The sequence below is a fragment of the Salvelinus alpinus genome, chromosome 25 (genome assembly GCF_045679555.1).
Source record: "Salvelinus alpinus chromosome 25, SLU_Salpinus.1, whole genome shotgun sequence".
In the NCBI taxonomy this organism is placed as follows: domain Eukaryota; kingdom Metazoa; phylum Chordata; class Actinopteri; order Salmoniformes; family Salmonidae; genus Salvelinus; species Salvelinus alpinus.
This window is the reverse complement of record NC_092110.1, coordinates 6,380,473-6,400,594: the sequence shown is the minus strand read 5'-3', so window position 1 is coordinate 6,400,594 and position 20,122 is coordinate 6,380,473. Positions and strand designations below refer to the sequence as shown.

General features: G+C 40.4%; 1 pseudogene; it reads right to left on the bottom strand.

Moving 5' to 3' along the window:
• The window catches only part of LOC139553260 (ras-related GTP-binding protein D-like), a 33,984-nt pseudogene extending 24,678 nt beyond the window's left edge, over positions 1–9,306 (bottom strand).
• Between the last annotated feature and the right edge of the window lie 10,816 nt (positions 9,307–20,122).

Sequence of the window (20,122 nt, the reverse complement as noted above, 5' to 3'; positions counted from 1 at the left end):
ATGTTGTTAATTTTCTGTGCAGCTTGTTTACAAATGAACATCAATGAAAACAAAAATCAGTAAATTAATTTATGTGTATACAATAAATGAATTGAATGATGTATTCTGTTGTCAATCTTCTCTCTACACAGTATAATGGGATAATGCCTCTCTCTACAAACCCCTGCCATTCTTACCTATTACTGCCACCATCTGGATGAAATTCAAAGTGTTCATAATAAACCATTTGATTCGGCAATAATAATAATATAATAATAATGAATGCCATTTAGCAGACGCTTTTATCCACAGCGACTTACAGTCATGCATGCATAATTTTTTTGTATTGGTGGCCTCAGCGGGAAACGAACACACGACCCTTGGCTTTGTAAGTGCCATGCTGTCACTCACATTCAGCTGAGCACAAAATTGACCAAATTACAATTAGAGATGGTCCTCTGCTTTATTTGCTGAGGCCTTGTCAAAGCACTTCTGCCCAAACAACCAGCCTGTTTGGTCTCTATCGGCCATGTTCGAAGTGCACTAGGAATAGGGTGCCATTTGTCTGAAATATACCCTATTTACTCACTCACTCAATCACTCTAGAGGTGTCATGAGGACAGTTCTGTGCATTCACACATAGAAAAATATTAACAGGGTTGGTTCAGTACATTGACAACTTACTGTTGGATGGTTCTCACCCTGAAAGTAGTCTATCGGCCAGGAGAAACTTTGATCCATGGTTCGGTTTTCTTTAAACAGCGACTTTAAACAGCACACAGTGTACTTGTGACAAACAAATATGTCTGGTCATATTTTTGACGTTTTATTTTCATTTGTTATTTTATTGGGCCATCCCTTGCATAATTTTTTAGGCCTCCGAGGTATTTGCATTTAAATGAATGTGTATGAGTACTGCCACTACGGGGAGCCGTCAAATGGAAGCGTTAGTGAGATCTTGGAGGTTTCTCCTTCAATAATGTAGAACGCCTACTACTGAACACCACTAACGTTTCTCCGTCTCATCATTCTATCCTGTATGGTATGTAATGTGCAAAAGTGCAAGATGACTCTCAAAATATTGAGGTAACATGGTTACTTACATAGTCCGTGAGTTTGGTGACGTTTTAAGACAATTGGAGGGAGTTTTAATCGAGTGAAAAACGTGTTGATATGTCGTTCCCCATTGTAAGTAGGTTGGCTAGGTTGCTAATGGTTTACATGTAGAGATTAAGATGGCGCACAAACTTTTTGTACTTCTAGCTCCTATTTGTTTTATTTTCTATGAACGAAGGCTCAGTTTAGTTCAGGAAATACAGTTGAAGTTGGAAGTTAACATACACCTTAGCCAAATATATTTAAACGTTTAAATTCCTGACATTCAATCCTAGTAAAAATTCCCTGTTTTAGGTCAGTTAGGATCACCACTTTATTTTAAGAATGTGAAATGGCAGAATAATAGTAGAGAATGATTTATTTCAGCTTTTATATCTTTCTTTACATTCTCAGTGGGTCAGAAGTTTACATACACTCAATTAGTATTTGGTAGCATTGCCTTAAATTGTTTAACTTGGGTCAAATGTTTCGGGTAGCCTTCCACAAGCTTCCCACAACAAGTTGGGTGAATTTTGGCCCATTCCTCCTGACAGAGCTGGTGTAACGGAGTCAGGTTTGTAGAATTCCTTGCTTGCACACGCTTTTTCAGTTCTGCCCACAAATGTTCTATAGGGTTGAGGTCAGGGCTTTGTGATGGCCACTCCAATACCTTGACTTTGTTGTCCTTAAGCTATTTTGCCACAACTTTGGAAATATGCTTGGGGTCATTGTCCATTTGGAAGACCCATTTGCGACCAAGCTTTAACTTCCTGACTGATGACTTGAGATGTTGCTTCAATATATCCACATAATATTCCTACCTCATGCTGCCATCTATTTTGTGAAGTGCACCAGTTCCTCCTGCAGCAAAGCACCCCCACAACATGATGCTGCCACCCCCGTGCTTCACGGATGGGATGGTGTTCTTCGGCTTGAAAGCCTTCCCCTTTTTCCTCCAAACATAACGATGGCCAAACAGTTCTATTTTTGTTTCATCAGACCAGAGGATATTTCTCCAAAATGTACAATCTTTGTCCCCATGTGCAGTTGCAAACCGTAGTCTGTCTTTTTTATGGCGGTTTTGGAGCAGTGGCTTCTTCCTTGCTGAGAGGCCTTTCAGGTTATGTCGATATAGGACACGTTTTACTGTGGATATAGATACATTTGTACCTGTTTCCTCCAGCATCTTCTCAAGGTCCTTTGCTGTTGTTCTGGGATTGATTTGCACTTTCCGCACCAAAGCACGTTCATCTCTAGGAGACAGAATGCGTCTCCTTCCTGAGCGGTATGACGCCTGCGTGGTCCCATGGTGTTTATACTTGCGTACTATTGTTTGTACAGATGAACGTGGTACCTTCAGGTGTTTGGAAATGTCTCCCAAGGATGAACCAGACTTGTGGAGGTCTACAATTCTTTTCTGAGGTCTTGGCTAATTTCTTTAGATTTTCCCATGATGTCAAGCAAAGAGGCACTGAGTTTGAAGGTAGGCCTTGAAATACATCCAAAGGTACACCTCCAATTGACTCAAATGATGTCAATTAGCCTATCAGAAGCTTCTAAAGCCATGACATAATTTTCTGGAATTTTCCAAGCTGTTTAAAGGCACAGTCAACAGTATGTAAACTTCTGACCCACTGGAATTGTGATACAGTGAATTATACGTGAAATAATCTGTTTGTAAGCAATTGTTGGAAAAATTACTTGTGTCATGCACAAAGTAGATGTCCTAACCGACTTGCCAAAACTATAGTTTGTTATCAAGAAATTTGTGGAATGGTTGAAAAACGAGTTAACGACTCCAACCTAAGTGTATGTAAACTTCCGACTTCAACTGTATATGTAAATATGCAATGTGATGATACAATGTGTTAAAGTGTTGATATTTGTAAAAAAAATATATACGTTTAACAGTTCGTTAGCTTTATGCTAACCAAATGTAGCTATGCTAAGCGCTAGCTAGCTTTAGGCTAGTGAATTTCAGCTATTGTTAGCTGACGTGGTAATGGTTTAAGCAGGGGTGTCAAACATACGGCCCGCGGGCCGGAACCGGCCCCCAAGGAGGTTCGATCAGGCCCGCAGGATAATTTGAAAGTGGAAAAAATGCATAAAAGACATGGAATTAATATTTTTAATTCGCTGCAATTCATGGATTATCCGCTAAGGGGCGCACTCTTTCCATCAGAGTAGAAGACAAGCTGCATCACTGAGACAGACTGAAAACAGCAGACGGTATCAATGCGCCATCTGCTGCTTGTTACGACGTTGTTAATACCTTGGTCTCTACCTCTCCGCTACACCCTCATTAGCCAAAATGTCGTTATCCAAACGGAGAAAAGTAGATAAGGAGTGTAGAATTTTCAAAGAAAAATGGACCACGTCCTATTTATTTACAGAGATGCACGGAAAACCTTCGTGCTTGGTGTGTTTGCAACAAGTTTCGGTATTGAAGGAATATAATATTCGACGCCACTACGAGACTCATCACAGCGAAAAATATGACGGCTTGCAAGGACAACTGAGAAGAGATAAGATTAACGAATTGCTGGCGGGTCTGAGGAAATGATTTTATATGCGTATGTGTAAGTGGTTTAAAAATTCCTTTCTTTAAAAGTCTCATTTAATCTTAAAGTGCATTACTATATTTTTCAGTACCAATTAAAGTTTTGTGCCTTTGTACAATCAGTGGGATCAGTTGCAATGCATATTTGTGAATGATAAAAGTAAATTGCACATTTGTCTAAGGAAATATGAGGTGTTTCATGAAATGTTTTGTAAAAGGATAGTTCATTAAATTTCAATATTTTCCTAATGTTCTTGTGCTTCTTTACACCAAAACAAAGGAAAGACATGATATTTTGGTTATTTATAGCAGAGTATGGTATAATTTTAATGGTCCGGCCCACTTGACATCTCCCTAGGCCGTATGTGGCCCACGATGCGAAATGAGTTTGACACCCCTGGTTTAAAGGGTCATGGATGTAGCATTGTTTAGCACAGGCCTCCAGTCATTTGTAGCTAGTACAGTAAGTTATATAATGTAAATGTAGCCTCTTATGGTACAATTTGATGGTTTTACATGCCAACTAGATTTTGTTGCTAGATGCTAAATACTACTGATTGAATAGCCTCAGATTATATGCACTATCGGTTTGGCCATTAGTGAAAAGGTAATATGTGAATGTGTTTGAATGTGTAGATGTATGGAGAGAGTTTTTTTTAAACTTGTGACCTTTTATTTTTGATACTGAAATATGGAATGTAACGACGTAATACTACAATGCAATTGTAGTGTGTACTTGTTTTTCACAACAAAAAATGTACAAAAGAGAACAATATTTTTTGAAATATTGTAGAATGCCTACTACTGAACACCACTAACGTTTCTCCGTCTCATCATTCTATCCTGTTAATTCAGGTTTATTATCTGCTGACCCGTCTCAGTCCGAGGCGTGTAACATACTCACAGATATCAAGCTAACTGAGGACAGTTGAGTGTACTCACAGATATGAAGATATTGAGCAAGTTCTCTAGAGTGGGCAGCTGAGGGATGAGTTTCTGCACCACTTTGCTGAAGGCCTCAAATATGGAGTGGTCATAGATGCTGGTCAGGTAAAGACTGAAGGGTCAAAGGGGAAAACAGTCAGTCACTTTCAATTGGGTATAACTGTAACCACCTACAGCAGCAGTTATACTGAAACTACTCACAAGTGCATAGCAAAAATGAATTTGAACAAAATGTAAGAAATTTAGTTTGGAGAGAACACTCTGGCCACACACTAGTAATCCACATTATGGTAGCTTCATTTGAAAACACTCTTTATAGTCGGGTGGATAAGCAAATCGGTTGTGCATTTTGTGATAAAAGCGCCACATTTTTTACAGAGGTAGATTTATTTACCCTGAACATATTTAAATATGGAGCAACCACAGATTTATTCCTTGGGGGACGTGACAGCCATCTTACAAAATGGCCGCTGACGGTATTACCAAAGATTTTTATAACTAACCCAAGATAGACCAGAGCCTGTCGTTTCCACTGGGAGCAATCATAGTGGAATCCTCAATCCGCCCTTGTACTCGTTCTAAACAACGCAATTTTAGAAACTTTGGCAAAGGGTAAAGTCTAAAAAATGTAGTTCACTATGTTACAGATTTTAGTTTTGGAAACATTAAACTGTATGGAGATCAAATGTTTAATCGATGAGAAAATTTAAAGAATGCCGGACAAAATCCATCTTGCTCCATCTTCTCCCACTGCCGGCCACTGGGCTTCTTATATTTGGTAGTTAGTGGAAATGCCAACCGGATGCTTCACATTTATACATCTGGTGAAATGTCTGGCTCATTGTTCTATCTGTGGTATTACCTTAGATGTATCTTCTCCAAGCCAGCGTCAGCCAGGTCGTCATTGGCCCGTTTGTGTATGTCCCTCTGCTTCTCGATCTTAGCGTCGTCCGACAGCCCATCCACCTTGTGGATAAACACCTCAAAGTTGATTTCTGGGTTGACCTTGTAGGCCCTGGTTACTGTGAGGTGGAGCCGACTCAGAGCCTCCACATAGTCATCCTAGAGACAGACATGGGGACAGGATGGACAGTTACTGTTATAACAGAGGGAAGGTAACGCTTTCTATGAACAGCCTGTGTGTAATTAATGCATTTATAGCGCCTTATATGATTAGTATTACACTCATAGTAGTCCATCCTTCCAAATCTCGTCTCGTTGACAACGTGAGCGATGTCTGGGCATCTGAGGCTACACCCTAGACATGCTTTAAACATTCATACAATTGTTGTATACAAATGCATAAATGCCTTTTGATGCATTCACAATACAAAACAACCAAGGACTTAGACGAGATCTGGCCCTAGCTCTTCAATAACACATAGCTGGTTCAAAGACAGCCAAGTCACCAAAAGGATTCCCGATTGCTGATTGAAGCTCTCACAGCAAGACTCCTTATCAAAGAGGTGTGGAACACATCTAACAACATAGTTTCTATTAGAGACCTAGGAGACGTTGCTTTTCTACTTTCACTGTACGCTCAAAAGTTCTGAGAACTTTTTTTAATTTAACTGAACTGAACCGAACTGAACTTTATTGATCCCAGAGGGAATTCTCCAGCCTGTCATTCTTCAACAAGGATTTATGGAAAACCAGAGAATTTTCTGGAAGTTTTGGGAACTTTGAAACCCTAACATGGCCACCACCGTTTCCATGTAGTCACCTGTGAGTCGATGACGAAGATGAGGGCCCCTGTTCCTCTGAAGATCATCTCGTAGTCAAAGGTGGGGTCGAAGAAGTCGATCTGTCCAGGGAAGTCCCAAATCTGGAAGCTGACGAAGGAACTGTTGGACACGTCCTCTCTGCAGATCTTATTCAAATCAAATTCAACTTTGGTTAAAGTGGATTTAAAAACACACTTTTTTCAGTAAAACAATACAATGATGGAGATAAAAAACAAACAGAAGGCAATAAAAAGAGATGTATAAAGTAACATAAAAAATGCAGTCTAAAAAAAAAACTGTAAAATCATCACCAGGCTAAAAAGGTGGGTTTTAAAATGTGATTTAAAAGCTTCAACAGTGCCTGTGTGACAAAAGTCACTGTGCATGCTTAACAGAATGGCTTCCATAGTCTATCTAGAACGGAACACTGTCCTTTACCAGGCCAGGGATCCTCTGTCTCGTGACCGCACCTTGACAACATCTCAGCCAGCTGGGTCAATTCGATAGCACGAGTGGAGACATTTCTACCTGGGGAGTGAGGTTACGGTGTGATCTAACTCTGTTAGATCTTACCTTATTGGTGCTCTCCAGAAACAGGGTCTCGTTGGGGGACATCTTGTGGAACACCACTTTTTGGATGGAAGACTTGCCGCTACGCCTTAGACCCATGAGGAGGATCCTGGGCTTCACCTCCCCACTGAGGGGGTCACTGAAACCACCTGGGGGAGGGAGGGATGTTTTTTATGACAATGGTGTGTATTTATTAATATTGATATTTATGTTTTTGCTGTGTATGCACTGTACTGATGAATCATTTGTGTATTTGTTTATTTTTATTGAGCTGTCCTTCTTGGCCAGGACTCTTGTGAAAGAGGCCTTGTAACCTCAATGGTGACTTCCTGGTTACTCACATACCAGTATTTTGTGTAGATGCAAGCCAATTAAATACATAACAGCAACTCATACTCAGGGAACATGTGCTCCACATACACCGGCCAACCAACACCACATGAGTGTGGCTCACACTCCGACAGCACAGTTGGTATGATGTGTATCATATGGCATATAATCTCCTCAGCCCCATAGAGCCACTATTTTATCTGACCCAAATGGCACACTATTCTCTTTCTAGTGCACTTATTTTGACCAAAGCCCTATGGGCGGCCCCTGGTCAAAAGTAGTGCTCTACATAGAAAAAAAAGTGCCATTTGTAATGCGGACAGTGCCTTCTCTGGCCCTGGCACTGAGCTGGCCCAATCAAATGCTTCCTCTGACTTTGATAACTCTCTACTGAGGGAAGAATGTGGTCTGCATTCTATGTCACCGCCGGGCTGGCCTTCCTAATGCTGTAACATTATAAGGCTGCGGCCAAATGCCACCCTATTCCCTATGGGCCCTGGTAAAAAAACACATGGTGCCATTTGGGATGTAAACCGAGACTGAGACTTGGCACTCATGTAATGTAATGTGGTTGAGATGGGGTGCTAATATATTATGGATTCTGAAGAGCATTCAGGAGTTTATAGCTTCGGGAAAAATAACTATTCTATCAGTTATTCTTTCACTGACTCGAATGATTCATGACAAATGGCTGGCGGGTATGAAGTGAAGGCCCAGTTAGGCAATTAGCAGCGTATGCTTTGAGATCACTGTTACCCAACAATCTATTGGATATAGTCTTAGGAAAAAAATAAGAAGGACCTCTGAGCATATGAAAGTGTGCTAATGCAGAATTATTGGAATATCATTGTAATGTAAGAGACAGTGGTGACTGGTCATTTAACAGAACACACACTGTCTGGGAGAATGATGAAATCCCCCGTTGAATTTCTCAACACTATCTCCGAGACTAGAGAAAGACAGGCTAGAGAGGCGCTGTCTATCATGTGACAGTTGAGTAATTATATAGACATAACCAACATCCCAAATGGCACCCTATGCTCTATTTAGTGCACTACTTTTGACCAGGGGCCCTACGTAGTGCGTTTTATAGGGAATAGGGTGCTATTTGAGATGCAAAGATTCCACATTGACTCTTCAATGCATCATTTCACTATCTGCAGGTCACACAGTCCTATCCCTCTGACAGGGGTAGTCATAATCTGCTTGCATCAAATTAAAGATTGGAGAAGAATCCGGATATAAAACTTAAAAGAACAAACTGTAGATTTGTGAGAATGTTTGAGCTACCTATTGGAATACATGCACATATTTTGGCAGTTCTTTAATGGTAATAGACTGTAATCGCTTATTAAACGTTAATAAAGGTATTATCAAATCGTTTTTAAAAAACAATGCATAATGCCAAAAAAATGTATTAAGACTATGTCAATCAGAGCCAGATGCACTGAATATGTCAGGCAGTAAATCCGTGAACATACAGAGGCGCAACAGGACTGGCTTCAATTTCTCTAGTCAAAACTGACCAATGATTTCTTTTTAGGTAACATGACGCATTCAAACTAACACGTTTCTCATAGGCCAAACCCCAATATAAACACAGCTTTCGCCTAGCTAGCCTCGTTGACACAGTAGATTACAGTAGCAGCTAATTTAAATGTAGCTGCCAAACAACCACGCGTTCGGTATTGAAAGCGCTTGGAGGTTATTTTACGCTGCGCTATGTATAAACATTTCACACAAATAGTGAACTTCAAAGGGTTTAGACACAATTCACCTCGTAGCCTATAGCTGGGATACAGTAAGATGAAACATTGTGTCAATATATTCATGACCTTCCTGACGCGGAGGGAGAAAAGTTTTGCCACTACCTCCGTCTTCGCAGCTACAGTCCAGATTCCCGTCTGTGAATGTATCAAAGTCATCGTCGTCATCGTAATAACCAATCGCCAATGTTTCATCGTCTTCGACCTCGATGTACTTCGAAACCCCCTCTCTGCTGCTGGTCATTTTCTTAAATGTTTCTGTTGGTTAGGCTAAGCCACAGACGTTGACCAACTTTTCCACAGCATTGTCACCTGATATGTGCAAACCATTATGAACTTTCACCCCCCCCCCCCCCTTCCTCGGTGTGAATGAAGCATGCTCGCTGGCCAACATACCAGCCCGCCTGCGAGAGAAATTGCGGAACACTGCAACAATTCCCCGCATTCAGACATGTTGGAAAGATGCCAGCGCCGAGTCAGATCAGGGGCAAAACTTGTAAACACAAAATTATAGCATGCACCTCGTACTATCAATTAGCATAGGCCTATAAACTCGGCTACCTGGATTGGTTGCTTTTCTCTCGTGCGGATCTTGGGATGTGTACACAATATTTTCCTACAATGAGCTCATACAGTGCCTTCAAAAATAATTCATATCCCTTGACTTATTCCACATTGTGTTACAGACTAAACTCAAAATGTATTAAATGTGGGTTTTTTCTCACCCATCTCCACACAATGCCCATTATTATTTTCAAAAATTTTTCAGTTCTGTGAGATTGGTTGTTGATCAACGCTAGACAACCATTTTCAGGTCTTGCCATAGTTGTTCAAGTATGTTTATGTCTAAACTGTAACTAGGCCAATCAGGAACATTCATTGTCTTCTTGGTAAGCAACTCCAGTGTAGAGTTGGCCTTGTGTTTTAGTTTATTGTCCTGCTGAAAGGTGAATTCATCTCCCAGCGTGTGGTAGAAAGCAGACTGAACCAGGATTTCCTCTTGGATTTTGCCTGTGCTTAGCTCCATTCTGTTTTATTTTCTATCCGGAAAAACTCCCCAGTCCTTAACGATTACAAGCATACCCATAGTATGATGCAGCCACTACTATGCTTGAAAATATGAAGAGTGGTACTCAGTAATGTGTTGTATTGGATTTCCCCCAAACATAACACTATGTATTCAGGACAAAAAGTGAACTGCTTTGCCATATTTGTTGCAGTATTACTTTAGTGCCTAGTTGCAAACAGGATGCATCTTTTGGAATATTTTCTATTATGTACAGGCTTCCTTCTTTACACTCCGTCAATTAGTTTAGTATTGTGAAGTAACAGCAATGTTTAGCCTTTTAAAAAACACATCTGATATGGCTGACTTGCTTAAACAAATGTGGTTTCTGCTGACAATTGAGATGTGCAAACTATGGCATAAGGGGACGACAAGCGGATAACCGGCAATCCATAATTTCAATTAAGACATTAATGAGTGAGCTAGGACGGACGTAGTCAATATAACTATTTGTTTAGCACTTTTGAAATGTACAGAGACAGAATTCAGAACATGGGCCGTTCTTACAGTGGTCTCCCTGTACACCAAGTCAGAACTGTATGATAAATAAAGGGGGCATATAAGCAGACAATGAAAGCTCTTACAATATTCGGTGATTACATTTCTCTAAAACAGGTTATAGACTACATGTGCACCACCAAGTCAGAACAGTAGGCAAAATTAAGAGGGGTAAATATACCAAATTATTGGGGTGAGGCACATGGGCTACTAACATCTTACTACACAACATACACTTGGTATTACTTTCTTGGCTACAGTATACATATCTCCCTGGCATATTTCATAATTTATGCAGCAGCATACAATACATTTTTGGACTCACCCTGTTGTGCTGTGCTCTCTTGAAAAGGAAGGTGGCGCGGCGATCCTTCGTGGGCAAATTTTGTCATCAAAGTCTGGCATTCTCTGGATTTATGGTGCTTTCAAAACAACTGGGAGCTCAGAAAAAAACAAGGTCAAATCATGATGACGTCATTGATCTTCAGGTTGTAGCTCTAGAAAGAGGCCAGATTTACAATTCCGTGTTGGATGACCGTTCAAAACGTATTTTCCCAGTCGGAGCTCGTTTATTCCTGACTTCCCAGTTATCTTGAACTCACTGAAGTCAAGTTTTCGCACCTCCCAGTTAAGTTGTTTTGTGCGCGGCACAAATCATGCTTTATTGACAGCATGGCCAATGTTGAATGTTATCATTTTAAACTTGGAAAAGAGCTTCTTAATCCCAGATTTGGGACCACACACCCACTTCACTGAATAGCAGGCTAGTGATTGCTTTGCAATGCTTGCAGTTAGCCACTGATTCCTTCCAAACCACTCATTGTTGAATTTGCGATTTCCAACTTGTGTAATGTTTATGTCCAATGACCGATGAGCACCGATATGTTTTATCTATAATTTCTCTTCATTATTTCTCATCATATGACAAGGATAAAAATGATTTGCCAGTAGATTGTCGACTTGATTCATGATGAAGACTGCTAGCTAAGATTTTGAAAGTATGATGTTGACATGATCAGTCCAATCAAAGCTACTGTACATATAATGTGATTTGACATCATTTTATCTGTGGCCAATGACCTTGATCCTTCTTGGATGGGCACTTTTAATGTAACTCTATGGCAGCACCCAAGGGGCTAGAATTTTCTAGCACTACCTTTACACTTGGCGGTGACACAGTGTCCCCATGAGTGATAAAACACTGAGCCAATCACGGCGCAACGCTCAACTAGGCTGAAACGCCTGCATTTTGGAGCTGCCTTACTCAAGAAAACAAAAAAGAGACCATGTCTTTATGCAGCTTTATTAACTCAATAATATTTTTATCTTTTTACATTGTTTGCAAACTGATATGTGATACGTATTAATGCCAAAATAACATGCAAAACAGGCAAGCCTGTGGGGCGGGGGTGCAAAGCAGCCCCACTTGACCTGAATGACGGGTTGTCACTGGGTATTTGGAGATCAAACGATTTCAGGACCATGGACAGTTAAGCACCATGGACAGTTCAGAGCACGCCTTTCACCTGCGCTTCAGCGCTGATTCCAAAGTTTACAGATAAGCTTTTGATATGGCACTATCACATATTGACAACATGATGGCGCTGTAGGTACAGATTTGAAAAACTAGAATTTAAAACAACTAGATCTTTACTGCCTCTGATCTGGCAGACTCACTAAACACATACTTCTTTGTAAATCATATCTTAGTGTTGGAGTGTGCCCCTGGCTATCCGTACATTAAAAAAATATATGTGTGCAATCTGGTTTGCGTAATATAAGGAATTTGAAATAATTTATACTTTTACTTTTGATACTTAAGTATATTCTAGAAATTACATTTACTTTTGATACTCAAGTATATTTAAAACTGAGAATGGATCAACAACATTGTACTGACTCCACAAATTACCTAAATGACAAAGTGAAAAGAAGAATGCCAATACATAGTGTCCCCATTAGTGTCCCCAAACACTTTTAGACTTTTACTTTTAGGTAGAATTTACTGTGTGACTTTCACTTTTACTTAAGTCATTTTCTATTAAAGTACGGTATCTTTACTTTTACTCAAGTATGACAATTGGGTACTTTTTCCACCACTGCTGAAAGGTAAATTCCTCTCCTGGTGTCTGGTATAAAGCAGAATGAAGCAGGTTTTCATCTAGGATTTTGTCTGTGCTTAGTTAGCTCCATCCCGTTTATTTTTACACTGAAAAACTGACCAGTCTTTTCCAATGTCAAGCATACCCATACCATGATGCAGTCACCACCATGCTTGAAAAAAAGGAGGCAGTTACCCAGTGATGTGTTGTATTGGATTTGCCCAAACATTTAGGCCAAAAAGTTAATTATTTTGCCTTGTAATTTTGCAGTATTACTTTAGCGCATTTGTTGCATGTTTTGGAATATTTTTTATTCTGTGTATTGGCATTCTTCTTTTCACTCAGTCATTTAAGTAATTATTGTGGAGTCAGTAAATGTTGTTGATCCATCCTCAGTTTTCTCCCATCATAGCCATTGAACTCAGTAGATGTTTTAAAATCATTGTGACATCCCTGAGCAGTTTCCTTCCTGTCTTGCAGCTCTGTTCAGAAGGACAACTGTATCTTTGATGTGTCTGGGTGGTTTAATACATCATGCACAGCATAATTATTAACTTGACCATGCTTAAAGAGATATTCAATGTCTTATTTGTTATTGTTACCCATCTACCAATCCGTGCCCTTTTTATGAGGCTTTTGAAAAGCTCCCTGGTCTTTGTAGTTGAATCTGTGCTTGAAATTCAATACTTGACGGAGGGATCTTACAGATGTGGTATGTATGGGGGACAGAGGAAGATGTAGTCATTCGAAAATCATGTCAACCCCTATTATTTCACACAGAGTGAGTCCATGTAACTTATTACGTGATTTGTTAAGCCAGATTTTACTCCTAAACTAATTTAGGCTTGCCATAACAAAGGGGGGTAAATACTTAGGGGAGAGTGGGGAAAGTTGAGAGGGGTTAGTTGAGCCACCCACCCCTTGTTTTTGGGAAACCATACACACAATGAATCACATGGGATTTAAAAAAGTCTACATAATGTATTGTGTTAAAGGTTTCATGATGTTGTATCTAAACCAAAGTAGATGGTTTTAACATGGTTTTATACATCAGTTGGGGTCTCTATAAGCTACAATATGAGGTCTTTAACCTAACATGTAAGTGCATCCTTGTAGCTGTGTGGGCTAATATATTCACGTGTTTGCCTTAGGGTAAGTTGAGCACAATGGCCATTGGGTAAGTTAAGATAATGGTTGTCATACTCCATACATTACATTTTGTCAGCTGTTTGCATAATATGCATATTTTTGCAATGTGTCATGCATATGAACGAAAGAGTTGTATTGTTACCAAGCAGACATCATCGAGCACTGTGTATACATACATAAAACAAGCAGGGGTCTAGCCCCCCTTGAGATTATTGAAAGCAGCCAAGGAAGGTGAGAAGGGAAGAAGTGCATTTGAGCAGCAAGAGATACAAATAAATTGACTGAATGACACTGAAGAGGTACATTGACAAAAAAGAAAACGAATATGTATCTGTGCGAAAGAGAAGCTATGATAGAGTAGCAGAGGAACACAAGGTCTTATCTGATGACATGGAGTCTGAGCTTGCTAAAAATATAAAGAATCTTGCGGACCAGTTTCATGGACTTAGTAGCCTCAAATGCAGAGAACTTGACTATGAATTGGCACATTGAAGCAACGTCCCTGTCCCAGACAACTGGTCAAGAAATGGTAGGTAAGTGATATTGAACAGGGAGATCTATACCTGAAAGCAGGCATACATTTAAAACATACAATGTACCACACCCCCATTCCATGAATTAAACTTTGACCTACCAGCACCATCACCCACTGTCATAGGACACCATCACCCACTTACCCCAAGGCGGATGAACTTACCCTGTCCCTATGCTCAATTTACCCCATACCAGGGTTAAGTTGTGCTAAGACAGCTTGTCTAGGAAAAAAGTGCTATGTTTTCAAAACTGTTGTGTTTACATGAATTCAGATTCAGTTGAAGTCGGAAGTTTGCATACACCTTAGCCAAATACATTTAAACTCAGTTTTTCACAATTCCTCAAATTTAATCATAGTAAAAATTCCCTGTCTTAGGTTAGTTAGGATCACCACTTTATTTTAAGAATGTGAAATGTCTATCGTAGAGAGAATGATTTATTTCAGCTTTTATTTCTTTCATCACATTCTCAGTGGGTCAGAAGTTTACATACACTCAATTAGTATTTGGTAGCATTGCCTTTAAATTGTTTAACTTGGGTCAAACATTTCGGGTAGCCTTCCACAAGCTTCCCACAATAAATTGGGTGAATTTTGGCCCATTCCTCCTGACAGAATAGGTGTAACTGAGTCAAGTTTGTAGGCCTCCTTGCTCACACACACTTTTTCAGTTCTTCCCACAAATTTTCTATAAGACTGAGGTCAGGGCTTTGTGATGGCCACTCCAATACCTTGACTTTGTTGTACTTAAGCTATTTTTGCCACAACTTTGGAAGTATGCTTGGGGTCATTGTCCATTTGGAAGACCCATTTGCGACCAAGCTTTAACTTCCTGACTGATGTCTTGAGATGTTGCTTCAATATATCCACATAATTTTCCTACCTCATGATGCCATCTATTTTGTGAAGTGCACCAGTCCCTCCTGCAGCAAAGCACCCCGACAACATGATGCTGCCACCCCTGTGCTTCACGGTTGGGATGGTGTTCTTCGGCTTGCAAGCGTCCCCCTTTTTCCTCCAAACATAACGATGGTCATTATGGTCAAACAGTTCTATTTTTGTTTCATCAGACCAGAGGACATTTCTCCAAAAAGTACGATCTTTGTCCCCATGTGCAGTTGCAAACCGTAGTCTGGCTTTTTTTATGGCGGTTTTGGAGCAGTGGCTTCTTCCTTGCTGAGCGGCCTTTCAGGTTGTCGATATAGGACTCGTTTTACTGTAGATATAGATACATTTGTACTGGTTTCCTCCAGCATCTTCTCAAGGTCCTTTGCTGTTGTTCTGGGATTGATTTGCACTTTTTGCACCAAAGTATGTTCATCTCTAAGAGACAGAACGCGTCTCCTTCCTGAGCGGTATGACGGCCGTGTGGTCCCATGGTGTTTATACTTGTGTACTATTGTTTGTACAGATGAACGTGGTACCTTCAGGCATTTGGAAATAGCTCGGTCTACAATTTATTTCTGAGGTCTTGGCTGATTTCTTTTGAATTTCCCATGATGTCAAGCAAAGAGGCACTGAGTTTGAAGGTAGGCCTTGAAATACATCCAAAGGTACAACTCCAATTGACTCAAATGATGTCAATTAGCCTATCAGAAGCTTCTAAAGCCATGACATAATCTTCTGGAATTTTCAAAGCTGTTTAAAGGCACAGTCAACTTAGTGTATGTAAACTTCTGACCCACAAACACCTGAAGGTGCCATGTTCATCTGTTCAAACAATAGTACGCAAGTATAAACACCATGGGACCAAGCAGCCATCATACCGCTCAGGAAGGAGACGCGTTCTGTCTCCTAAAGATGAACATACTTTGGTGCGAAAAGTTCAAATCAAATGTGTCATGCACAAAGTAGATATCCTAACCGACTTGCCAAAACTATAGTTTGTTAACAAGAAATTTGTGGAGTGGTTGAAAAACGAGTTTTAATGACTCCAACCTAAGTGTATGTAAACTTCCGACTTCTACTGTAGATACCTTTTGTTAGAAGGAATACTACATTTCCTTGACATAGTGATTGTGAAAGTAAAAAATATTCAACATATTTTAGCTTTTACATTTGTATTAATTTGTAAACATTTGAAGAATTTTAACGGTCGTCGTATGAAGAAGGAGTGGACCAAAGCGCAGCGTGGTAAGTGTTCATGATTTATTAATAAAACTGAACACTAAAATAACAAAACAACAAAGAGAACGAACGAAACCGAAACAGTTCTGTCAGGTGCAGAAACACAAAACAGAAAACAACTACCCACAAAGCATCGGTGGGGGAAAAGCTACCTAAGTATGGTTCTCAGTCAGAGACAACGATAGACAGCTGCCTCTGATTGAGAACCACACCCGGCCAAACACAAAGAAATAAAAAACATAGAAAAATGAACATAGAATGCCCACCCAAATCACACCCTGACCAAAACAAAATAGAGACATAAAAAGATCTCTACGGTCAGGGCGTGACAAGAATTTTCTTTTCACTTTTACATGTGTTTTATGTAGATAATTGACAAAAAATGTATCTATTTAAATCCCACTTTGTAATGCAACAAAATGTAAGAAAAATTCAAGGGCGGTGAATACTTATGATACCCACTGTTTAGCATGCAGCAAATCTCTGATTTTACTGAGTCCACAGTAGGGTGTCTTGAGAGAGGAGGCTTTCCTCTCTAATCCTCAAATAATACATTCAAAAAATAATCTCTAAAGACACGCAAAGCGATCATGGGTGGATTAGCCATCTGGCAGTTCTGGCAAACGCCAGATGGAACATATTTTTGTTGGGGGGACTATTCAAAATGTACAAAAAATATATATTTTTGAAATCACAAAAGAAAGGGACAGTTGCCCACTGGCCTGTTAAGATGTTTTTTAATTATTCTCTTTTGTCTCAATAATTTATTTAAGCAATTGCCTGATCAGTGGGCAGCAGACAACCCCCTTCTATCAAAATGGGCCGGCCTGGTTTTCTGATTGAGCAAGGGGTCAGGCAAAAATTCACATTCAAAGTCAAACACACATCAGCAAAGAGACCTGCTGAGACTCATCAGTCGGCCCAGAACATGGATCATAAAAAACAGAAGGCCGGTACTAAAAAGAGACACAAAAGGCTCTTGAGACTGACGCTGCTAAATGTGTGAAATTAACCAACTCGTTTTCTAAAAGTTCTGGTCTGAGAAATGATGCAGGCGCATTGACAGATCAGACGATGCTGCAGAAGCCAGTGCACTCGAGGTAGGGAGAAAACAAAGACACACACTGACACAGATTTAACCTACTGCTGCCAATTCATATTTTGTCTGTATATCATATTAAATTGTACTTTAATTATCACTTAGGCCTAATGGAAGGGGGGATTCGGAGGAACAGATATGACAGGTATCAACTTGCAATAGCCTTAAAAGTTGTTAGATTGGCTTTTATAACACATACGCTAATAGCCATCAAGCTCATCAAATCAACTTGTATTGGTCACATACACATGTTTAGCAGATGTTATTGCGGGTGTAGCAAAATGCTTGTAAACAGCCATTTAAGACATGAAACACTGGATTAATCCATAATAGCTAAATAATCCTCTGTGAAAGGTCAATTCAGGGACTCTCTGTGTATTTCAATTGTTTTATCAATGTTTATTCTCTCCCGAATCTGAGTCTTCAGCCAGCGAGTGGCTCTTAGTTTATGAGCTGTAGTAACGAGTGACTCTGGTGTCGAATTACATTACATAGCCACCGCCACTGGAGGCTGGAAAGTCCCGCCTATTTCCTGCCTAAGGCCTGTCACTTCTTGGCAGAAAAATACGCATAAGCTGCACTGTCAAATGAAGCAGACACTGGCAATCTATCAGCATCCACATAAAGTACTCCTGGCATCGTTCTATGAGAAACACTGAAGGTGTCATATTGAATTCAATAGAAGAAAATAGAGAGAGCGGGAGAGAGATACTTATACTCCCAAAACATTAAGGAACTGCAGTCTCTCTCTCCTTTTCTTTTTCTTTTTTCTGTAACCCATCCATTAGTGAATGAATAAACACATCTATTAGACAAAGAAGAAAATCACTGAATAAATGCCTTGTAGATGACCATTGGTATTTGTGTGTCTGTAACTTTCTCACTCATCATTATTCATGATTCATTCAGGACTATCAGGAATCATGGTAGCATCCACATTAATGTAGAAGTGTTTAGAGACATATTCTATTCATATATACAGTAAAAGTGACTCCAAAATGACACAATACATTATTTACCATTAATTTCTATTGGGCACAAAATAATCTGAAACACAACCAAAGCAAACAGCAAATGCATCCAACAAGTTTGTAGAGTCACAAACTTGATGTAATTATTGCATGCTTAGAATATGGGACCAAATACTACACTTTTGACTACTTAAATACATATACAGCGGACCACATGAAACATATGGGTAGGGTTAGGGTTGTAGAGAATCGAAGGACCATGAATGTAATAAGAAACCTTAGGTGCTGGTTTAAGGCCGGTAGCAACCACTTGAGAATGTCCAGTCAGAACAAGGATGAGGCGGATGTCCAGGTTAATGAGAGTTTAACGGAAGAAGATGTCCACATTTACACACACACATCTGACCACTCATGGTTCAGATAACTGAGAATCATGTCCAGTGAGAACTGACATTGACTATGTGGTCGTTTAGATGCACGCACAATTAAACATCAGACATACATGGATTCAGTCCACAGGAGGATAAGTTCAGCAGAAGGGAAAACTGGAAGTGCTCATCAGGATGTGGAAAGCACGTTTCTGAACGCCCAGCGTGCTGGGACATAGACCAACTGAAACTGAAGTTGCAGGAATCAAGGCTGCTGATAGGCTGAACGAGATGTGGTGATAAGTATTTGGCGTCACCTTGACCAAGAAGACACTGACAAAAGTGGGGGTCCTCTGAATAGGAGACTAAGCTGCCCGACTAGAACTAACCATAAAGGATGGCTAGAATCAGCTAACTGAAGCTGGACATTTTAATAACCGCCCTAAAAGTTGTTGTACAGATTTGAAATCAAAAACAAAGGGCAGCAAGGGCAGACAGTTACTGAGAGGAATGACGTGAATGCTTGTGGTCATCCAGAGAGGCAGAAATGTAGACCAGACGCGTGACTGGTACAAAAGAAGGCCTGTCTTTTGGTGAACCTGGCCACCCCATCACAAAGGTTCTTGTGGTCAACAGACCTGTAACGATCTGGGTGTCGTGGGTCTGAAGTCAGGTGCAGGAAACAGAGAGTTCAAAATAGTGCTCTTTATTGCACAAACGGTGGACACAGGCCACCTCACAAAACCACTGGGTGCCGAACAAAACAAACGCCCCAAACACAGCGACTGAAACAGTATAGCAAAAAACCCACGAACCAACACGTTCGTCTCAAACATACACAAATGTAACACCAAACAATCCCGCACAAAGAAACAGGCGGGCCGGCTGACTAATAAAGCCCTACCAATCACCACAACTCATAACAGGTGTAATCAATCAACATACAAGAAGAGGGAGAAAGAAACAGTGGCAGCTAGTAGGCCGGCGACGACGACCGCCGAGCGCCACCCAAACGGGAAGGGGAGCCACCTTCGGTTGGAGTCGTGACAAGACCAAGGCGACTGAAACTAGTATTGCCAGTGCAGATTGTGAAGCAGTTCTGGAATGGGCTGCCCCCGCTGCCCAGGAACAGGCAACAGGAGTACCTCAATGGTGAGGGCTTGTACGATGTCCCAGGGGAGGAGCAGGAGTCCTATCTACCCCTGGCAAGGTGTCAGCTGAGGACACCAGGGGACGGGGGA